The 9073-nt window shown below is 40.7% G+C and overlaps 1 long non-coding RNA gene across 1 annotated transcript; it reads right to left on the bottom strand.

Moving 5' to 3' along the window:
- Positions 1-1066: 1066 nt before the first annotated feature.
- On the bottom strand, positions 1067-7617 carry LOC111961305 (uncharacterized). Its single transcript, XR_002876992.3, has 4 exons — positions 7310-7617; positions 2768-2834; positions 1716-1770; positions 1067-1267 (listed from the first exon to the last, which is right to left on the bottom strand). It is a non-coding gene; the product is annotated as an uncharacterized lncRNA (long non-coding RNA).
- Between the last annotated feature and the right edge of the window lie 1456 nt (positions 7618-9073).

Genomic DNA, 9073 nt, shown 5'->3' on the forward strand with positions numbered 1-9073 from the left:
ACTGTGTCTACACGTGGTTTATACTAGCTGCAACGTAAACATTCAAAACCTAAAATTCTACATAAAAAATAAGAAACATTTAAAAACAAAAAAAGAATGAACTACAAAGCATTTTAGTAGTCTAAAATGGAAAAAGGCGGGACTCTTAGCCTCAGTGAAATACTTTAGAGCATGTAATATTTTGAGTTTTTGAGAATGAGCATAGAGATGAATTTAAAGCTGAAGGGTGTGAATCACCTAAAGAGCTGAAGGGTGTGAATCACCTAAAGAGCTGAAGGGTGTGAATCACCTAAAGAGCTGAAGGGTGTGAATCACCTAAAGAGCTGAAGGATTAGGACTATTAGAGGTTAAATACCAAACCCAATGTTTGAATGGTTATGCTTCGAGGTGGAACCACTCCCCCTTCAAGAGTTAAACTCTGAATTGTTCGAAAAAGACTCGTAAAGAATTTCACTGTTAGTCTACACCTGTAGTTCATGAAGCATGTCACAAATAAACATTTGATTAGATTATTTTTTTTTTAAGTGTGTTTGTACAGGCAATGATATAAGTCTAGGCCTAACTACATACTGTGTTAAGCAGAGATCAATGCTGATGAGTGTGTGAGGTGAACAGAGCAGATAGAACTGAATGAGTGTTAAAACATGCATAGAGGATCCAGCTGCTGTTTGAACTGTGTTCTGTGGAAGAGTGGATGACATGCTGCTGCCTGTCAGTTACTGTACTCAGCCCAAAAAAGGGGCCACCTGTAGAGTTTGAAAACGCAGACGTTGGGTCTCTGCTAGCCTGGTTCCAGATCTGTTTGTGCCATCTTGCCGATGTCATGGAAGACAGCACAAACAGATGTAGGAACCAGGCTAGGTCTCAGATGTAGGAGACTCTGCTCAATTCGGCCAGGTATCGGTGTTATTAAATTTCTTTGTGTCTTTTCCTCTCCTTCCCGAAATACAAACATATCGTCAAGGCTTAGAGTCCCTTACAGGCTACTGTATATCGAACATGTTAATAAATCACAGATAAGACAGAGAAGGTATGAAACTTCAGAGTCATMATGATCTCATCTATATCCCCCCACATACTAAAAAAAAAAAAAAAAGGTTAGACATGTTTACAAAAAAAATATGAAACTAAAATATACATAATTCATTTTTCCATTTGTTCTTTACGGTGAGAGTGTGGTGTTTCTCCCAGGAAGGAAGGGAAGGAATGGTGAGTTGTTTCGTTGCTGCTCCCCTTTTGTCTGACTGGCAGTGACTTGCAGTCTTCTCTAAGAAAGGCAAATGTTAATTCAACGTTTCAGACATGATATATTGACTGTACATGTGGACACTGTGTTGAGACTTGCCAAAAGGCTTTTCAATTACATATTCAAGAAGCATCTGTAAATGCAGCTATACCGTAAGTAGAGATTTGGGGGTCGGACAACATAATACTAAGAAACCTCAGTTTCACAATTCCTGACATTTAATCCTCATCAAAACTCCATAGAAATCCACAAATGTCTTGTTAACAAACTATAGTTTTGCCTATCTACGTTGTGCGTGACACAAGCAATTTYCCCAACAATTTACATACACTTCTGACTTCAACTGTATATCAGCTGCTATTATTAGCTAATGGCATCTTTACAGCCCAATAAATACTACAATAGCCCTGCACTGTCCTTCATTAAGGGACTTGGCTGTCTGACATAATTATGACTCAAAAGTTCTTACCTCAGAGGATTCATCATAGCCTGTGTTTACTTCAGTTTGAGGGTTAAGCTGATACCTAAGACCAAGAGAGACAAACATGAAATACAACTGTTTGATGAATGAACAGGAGTTAGTCTGTATTACAGTACAGAAAGTAGGCCAGGCTACCTGTTTAAAGCATAAAGACTGTCCTTTCCACTTCCCTGACTGCAGCTTGGAGCGCATCCAGTCAAACGAGGTCAAATTTACCCCCCAGTGTCGGTCCACCGTACTGAGCCTGCCTCGACCCCTACAGGCAGCATTGAGCTAGCATAGACTTACAGGATACAGACAGGATCCTGCTTGAGACACGGCCCTACAGAGTCTGTAGACACAGCTCCAGCACATTGACCTATAACCCCAGCACTGTTCCACTAGCACAACAGTCGGGAAGRAGGGAGGTAGCCTAGCCAGATATTTTAGCAAGCTGAGCAGCCTAGAAGGATCTTAGAGACATACCTCTACAAAGTACAGACAGGAACAGCTCTCTAGCTCGAGTCCTGCTCTACATCACAGTCAGGAGGGAGGGAGGTAGCCTAGCAGGCAGCCTTGCAGGGTCAGTGCTGCATCGGCGCCATGGACTTACATTAGCCAGAGCACTGTTCAATGCTGAGCAGCAGTGACGATACTGTACCGGCTAAAGCTGTGATTGGAATACAACTACCGGTATACTGCTGCTGCGCACTCTGATTGGATAAGGGAAGGCACACTTGTATCATTACAGCATCTAAATTGGTGCTGGTTTAGTGTGAWGCGGTTATAGGTTCATTCCACAATTGGTTAGATTAGGAAATGATGTGACCCTTATAAAACTTGTCATGGATTGTTTAAGATGCATGTTGGTAATACTCCTCCCCTTTAGACTTGACACAGATACAGTATAACATTGAGAAAATTATGATTAAACATAGCTACATAACCTGCAACATACATCAAGGCAATATCCTATTAGCTATGTGACAAAATGCAGATTTTAATTATGAAAATCAGTGAGGTTAGAATGTGTAATTTAGCAGGGCTGCATCATATCTTACCTTGATTATCTGCAAAATCAGCTTTGCTACTGCATGCATAGTTTGGCAGCTGGGCAAGTGTGGGACTCTAAGAGATTTAAAAAAGAAAAAGAAAAAAAGAATGTCATGGATTTTTCGTTTTAAATGAGCTCGGGCGGATCGGCTATCTACAGTTGGGGGGGCTGGTAAAAATTGAGAAGAAAAAAAWAATATATATATTGAAAAAGATGGCATGGCCAGTGATTCTTGGGCGTGTTAAGATTTTATTTAAGATTTTTGCGCCATTTCTCTGTTATACTAATCTATAATGAGCTTTTCGCTGATCAGTGGGCAACGGCCAACCCCCCTACCAAGATGGGCCGACCCGGTTTTCTGTTAGGTTGAGGTCACGCAAACTCACATTCAAAGTCAAACGCGGCATCAGCTAACACGGAACCCAAACCAGCTGTGCGCGTTCGCCATCGTGCATAAATGTATTTTGTACCCCTACACCAAACGCGATCACGACACACAGGTTAAAATATCAAAACAAACTCTGAACCAATAACATTAATTTGGGGACAGGTTGAAAAGCATTAAACATGTATGGCAATTTAGTTAGCTAGCTTGCTGTTGCTAGCTAATTTGTCCTGGGATATGAACATTGAGTTGTTMTTTTACCTGAAATGCACAAGGTCCTCTACTCCACCAATTAATCCACACATAAAATGGTCAACCGAAACGTTTCTAGTCATCTCTCCTCCTTCCAGGCTTTTTCATCTTTGAACTTATATGGTGATTGGCATCTAAACTTTCATAGTATTACCACGACGACCTGCAAAACAGTTMATCTTTCAATCACCCACGTGGGTATAACCAATGAGGAAATGRCACGTGGGTACCTGCTTCTATAAACCAATGAGGATGGGAGAGGCAGGACTTGCAGCGCGATTGGTGTCAGAAATAGGAATGACTTCTATTTTAGCCCTTGGCAACGCAGATCCTCGTTGGTGCGCGCGAGAAGTGTGTGTGCAATAATTGAATAACATGTATTTCTAAATTTATTTTGCAACGCTCGCACACGCGACGCGAGCGGTGTTGTCAGCCTATAAGAGTCCTGCTCTGACTCTCACCAAACAAAGTGAACAGGCTACGTTGTTCAAACTGTTGGGGGCAGACAGGATGGTGTATTCATAACAGTTCAACTGTTCTACCTTCTTAGCAAGCAAATAGATCCAAATTGGCTTAAAATATAAAAGACTAGCTGGCTACTCACTAGCAGTGGGCTTGTGCTTGAAAGATTGTTTATGAGACTTGTGCTAAATTTTCTATAATGCCTGCTACAAGAAGTTGGTTATTATTAGTGGATGTGCATGGTTCTGGTTACATTTGTAACAAAAAGCGCATTTTCATAGACAGACTTGAAAGCTAAGTCAGTAATTATTGCAAAAAAGCAAGTTAAACAATGTTTTTATAAAATAAATAATTAGTGGGTTTTATGTTTGAAGGCTGATATTTAACCTAGCTGTAATTTTACAAGCCCTGAATCATAATTTGATTATTCCCGACCGTTTGAAATGCAGTGTATTGACCTTTAATTGTACAACAAAGCTTAGACATAAAGTTAATCGCCCCCAAAAAACATGTAGATAAGACTTTAAGGCCTTATCGCCCAGCCCTTTTTGATGTTGGGGAGGTGCTGGAGATGATGAATATATAGGTGAACATTTTTTGCTAATTCCCTTTAATGTCGAGTTACCACTTCTTCAAATGAATTAGCCCATGATATTAGCTAGTGCACATAACATGTATATAATTAATCTCTAATAATATATATATATTTAAAAAAACAGAAATTCTGCAGTCCTATTTTGACAGTGCAATAGCATAAAATCAATGACCATCACTGGATCAGGTTGCACCTGAAAGTAACTTGAATCATGCATTCTTGGACACGTTAGAAGAAACAACTTATCTCCTGAATACCTCATTAGTCTCAATAGCACCATGAATTACTTTCTATGATGATTACTCATGATTTGGTTCTGGTGCAACCAACTGTAATTTAAGTGATCAACTGGATGGTTGGAGCCCTGAATGCTGTTTGGCTGACAGCYGTGGTATATCATACCTTATATATTTACTGCTTTAATTACGCTGGTAACCAGTTTATAATAGCAATAAGGYACCTCGGGGGTTTGTGGCATATGGCCAATATACCACTGCTAAGGGCTGTATCCAGGCACTCCACGCTGCGTTGTGCGTAAGAACAGCCCGTAGCCGCGGTATATTGACCATATACCACACCCCCTTGGGCGTTATTGCTTAAATCATTAGYTTGGCTTTTATTACATTATAAGGCTTAAGCAGACAGGCAGGGTTTCCGTTAGTTAAATATGGAGCCAGACATTTGACCTGCAGCATTTTAATTCACCGGGCATTTGAGAAATGCATTGGGTGCGTRAACTGATTAGGGTATCCACCCACTGTGCTCTGAATGATAGAAACCACATTTAGATTATGGTTATTCATATRAGCAGAACATGCAAGTCGAGGACGCAACGATGTGTGGTACTTCTTACCAAATTATGATGCGAACTTTGAAGATTTTTGAATAACTGTCCACATKTACTTTTYCCCCAGCCAACAAGAGTAACGAACAGCAAAATCACTAGCCTATATCAATCTACTTTCCACCATATTAGAAAAGTTTACCTATTATATTGGTCAGCTTATCGCGAAAGAACTAGACTATTCCAAACAGACGTTGGGACAGCTGTGGGAAGATAGATCCCAAATTCATACAACCAGCAGGCCTAGGCAATATACMAARAAAAAAGCAATGAGTCTGATGCAACAGATCAAAACATTAAGCTTAAAATGTTAAACTCATTTCTTCACATTATAAGCGCAGCACTGCACACAAGGCAGTAGGYTACGCGCAAATGTTAACAGGAAAACACCCTTGTTAATTAAAAGCGCACCGCACTTGCGAGCGGTTTTATGTTGAMAGAGATGAAAATATCTGTTAGACATTTAGAAAAYGGAGAGATCTAATATACAAAAACTAGCATGGGTTGCTATATGACYARGATTGTGCCTTTGGCTACTGGGCAATGAAAGAAAGTTGATATAAAATAATTGCCTCCATCGATATGGTCTGATTTTGGCTAAAAAAAATAAGTAGATGTTTGCTAAATGCATACTGCCTCCAGCTTATTGCAAAGTGGTGTGTGACGTGCTGATGTAGCCTGCCTTTTGTTGCCTATGCATTTGCAGATTTTTCGCTAAAAGGCTCTGTACGCATGTGACAAATAAGATACATAATGGATATATACTGTATATACACACACACGCACACCAATTTAATTCCACTAAATTATGCAAATTAACCCATAGACCGATAAGCATTACCAGTCAAATGTATTTACATCGAAAGGTATTTCCATCAATGAATAGGCTAAAAAGCATTATTTTGCTATGGAATGGTTTCTTCTGGACAATTGGCCGGTGCCAATTTTATTTAGCGGCTTTTCTATTTATTTATTTATTTCATCTGCCAAAAGCCGCCTATTGCCAGCTAACGAAACCCTGAGACAAAGAACAAGAAAAAGCAGTGTGTGATGAGACAACACACCAGGGTTGCAAACAAAATGGCTAGAACAGAGTTACAGCGCTAAGCTGTATCTCTAGTGGTGTGTTTACATTTATTTTAAACATGAGCTGGTTGAAAACGAGGAACATGTCTCGCCAGTCACTGGTACCGAAATGGTTGAGAAACGCGGCAATGTCTGTGTCTAAGTAGGGTGTGTATGGGGCTTGAGTAGGCAACGTGCACAGTGATGWGGATAAAATGTCAGGGCCGAATTCTTGTACCAGTCTGCTACTCAAGGCACTGCAGACATCATTAAAAAAGTGTGATGCATGCAGTCAATGACAGTCAGTGTACATAGAATAAGCCGCATCTCAATGCACAGTAATGTGCCATGCAGTCAGAGCTTATCAAATGCATTTGTGCAGCAAGCAGACAAAGCATGACTCCATCGGTCTTTGTGTCTAAATATAGATCCATGCAATCCCCGAATTAGCAGCTGTCTAGATACCAAATGAAAATAGCAATGCTGCTGTGTAAACGTACCATATGCCGGATTCTATGGGTTGAAAGCATAATCTAAAGCCCTCATATTAAACTCTGGACATCGAAGCCAGTTTCATTGCTTATTTCTCTCAATTTTTTCCCCCACCAGGTGGGCGCAATCCATTATCAGATAGAACAGAAAACTAGYAGGCTCCGAACCTCGTAGGATAAGAGTGGAATACCCCTGGTCTAAAGGATAGAGTTTRCGTCAAGCAAATTGTAGTGGTTTTACTAGCCTCTCAAACACAGTGGTTRCTATAGTGTAGCTAATGTTAGCTTGCTAGATTAGCACACCGTCTACGGCTGAAACTGATAGCGGTGGCTCGCGCTGTATGACAGTGCAGCACAAATTCCATGCCAGTTTGGCAACTCGCTAGTTAACCCACATCGTTAGATTCGCTAACTAACATAGAACAGACCATTTATAATTCGATGTAGCTACTTACGGACTGAAGCCCCGTTCCACTAGCAAATTCTCGTTCGCTAGCGGGGGCTGGGCTAGCTCGCGCTGCTGAAGTTCCAATTTTACTGCAACAGTGTTGYATTCGCGTAGGTATAAAATGGCATGCAAACTTGCGGGGAGAGAACCCMATACAAGACTGCCACCGTCTTTAACTAGCTACCTAGCTATATTGTATAACAATTAGCTAATTCTGACGGTTGTTGGCCCGGGGCCAGGCCCCCCATTACAGCCAGACTGCTCCGTGCCTCGGCAGTCCGCGGTAACTCAAGGTCCCCCTCTGTCTGGGAGCCAACCTCTAAACATTGAGGGGATTCAATTATTTGGCCCGTGTTACTCCGRTGGGAGGAGTTGAATTGGGTGAAAAGTGATTGCATTCGTTATGGAACTGGGTTTCCTCCCGGGTTTGAGCCATGGTTATACGTGGTCTGTGGTTGTAAGGACATTTGGATGTACTGCCAAACTCTCTAAAACAACATTGCAGGMAGCTTATGGTAGAGAAAGGAACATTCAATTCTCTGGCAACAGCTCTGGTGGACATTCCTGAGGTCAGCATGACAATTGCACGCTCCCTCAAAACTGTGGCATTGTCTTGTGTGACAAAACTGCACATTTTAAAGTTGCCTTGTATTTTCCTCAGCACAAGGTGTACCTGTGTAATGATCATGCTGTTTAATCAGCTTCTTGATATGTCACACCTGTTAGGTGGATGGATTATCTTGGCAAAGGAGAAATGCTCACTAACAGGGATGTATGCAAATTTGTGCACAAGAACAATATGCTTTTTATGTGTATGGACATTTTCTGGGATCATTTCATTTTAGCTCATGAAACATGGKACTAACACTTTACATGTTGGGTTTATATTTTTGTTCAGTGTATTTTATGGAAAAGTGATGCATGTTTCTGAACAATACAATGCACCATGCTGCCTTGTTGACAACATGACCGAGTGGCGCAGAAAACTCTTCGATTTGAGAAGGGCACTCCAGAAGTCGCTCCTCCCTCATTGATTTTTGGCCGTCATGTCACAGGCCATAGACCGGTGCACCGCGGTTCAGTTTAATCGAACTCACTCAGTGGGTGCAACTCGATCTAGTTTGCAGCACATATGACACCTGCATGCAATGGGTGGTGGCTGCAGATACCACTGATCTGGTTTCCCTTAAACATCCACTATCAAGGGAAGCTCTACTACTTCTTACATGCAGGATAATGCAGTAGTTTGGGGGTGCAGGTGAAAAAAATGTGCCTGCACTGAAGAGGTCTATATTTGTCTTCTAATACAGGGCTAGTGAAGGCCCATTGCACTACTTTTGTTAATACATTTGTTAATACATAAATGTTTTTGAGTGTTTACCAGCATTTGGAACTTCAGTCAAATAATTATCTGTACAAAAGTTAATCTGGTAATACTTGTGGAATTGAAAAATACTTGCTTGATATGTTTTCCAATTTCTTGAAATACTTTGCAAATGCAACTTACTTCTACATGAACTTAAATTGTCTATTCATTCCTTTTTAGTTGACCCTGTTATCCAGAGTATTTTACATTAGGGAGTGCATACATTTTCATAGTACTTACTTTTCTCTCATGTTATTTGATCAAGAAAAATATTACATTTTAAGTGGATGTTTTGTGCCTTTGCCCATAACTTTGCACCTTTTGATGTAAATGTTTGAGGACAGGGTTTTGTACTTTCTGGATTCCATTAGAAKGACAATCACAGATAAACAATCAGGGCAACAA

This window comes from Salvelinus sp. IW2-2015, linkage group LG4q.1:29, assembly GCF_002910315.2.
Source record: "Salvelinus sp. IW2-2015 linkage group LG4q.1:29, ASM291031v2, whole genome shotgun sequence".
NCBI classification, from domain to species: domain Eukaryota; kingdom Metazoa; phylum Chordata; class Actinopteri; order Salmoniformes; family Salmonidae; genus Salvelinus; species Salvelinus sp. IW2-2015.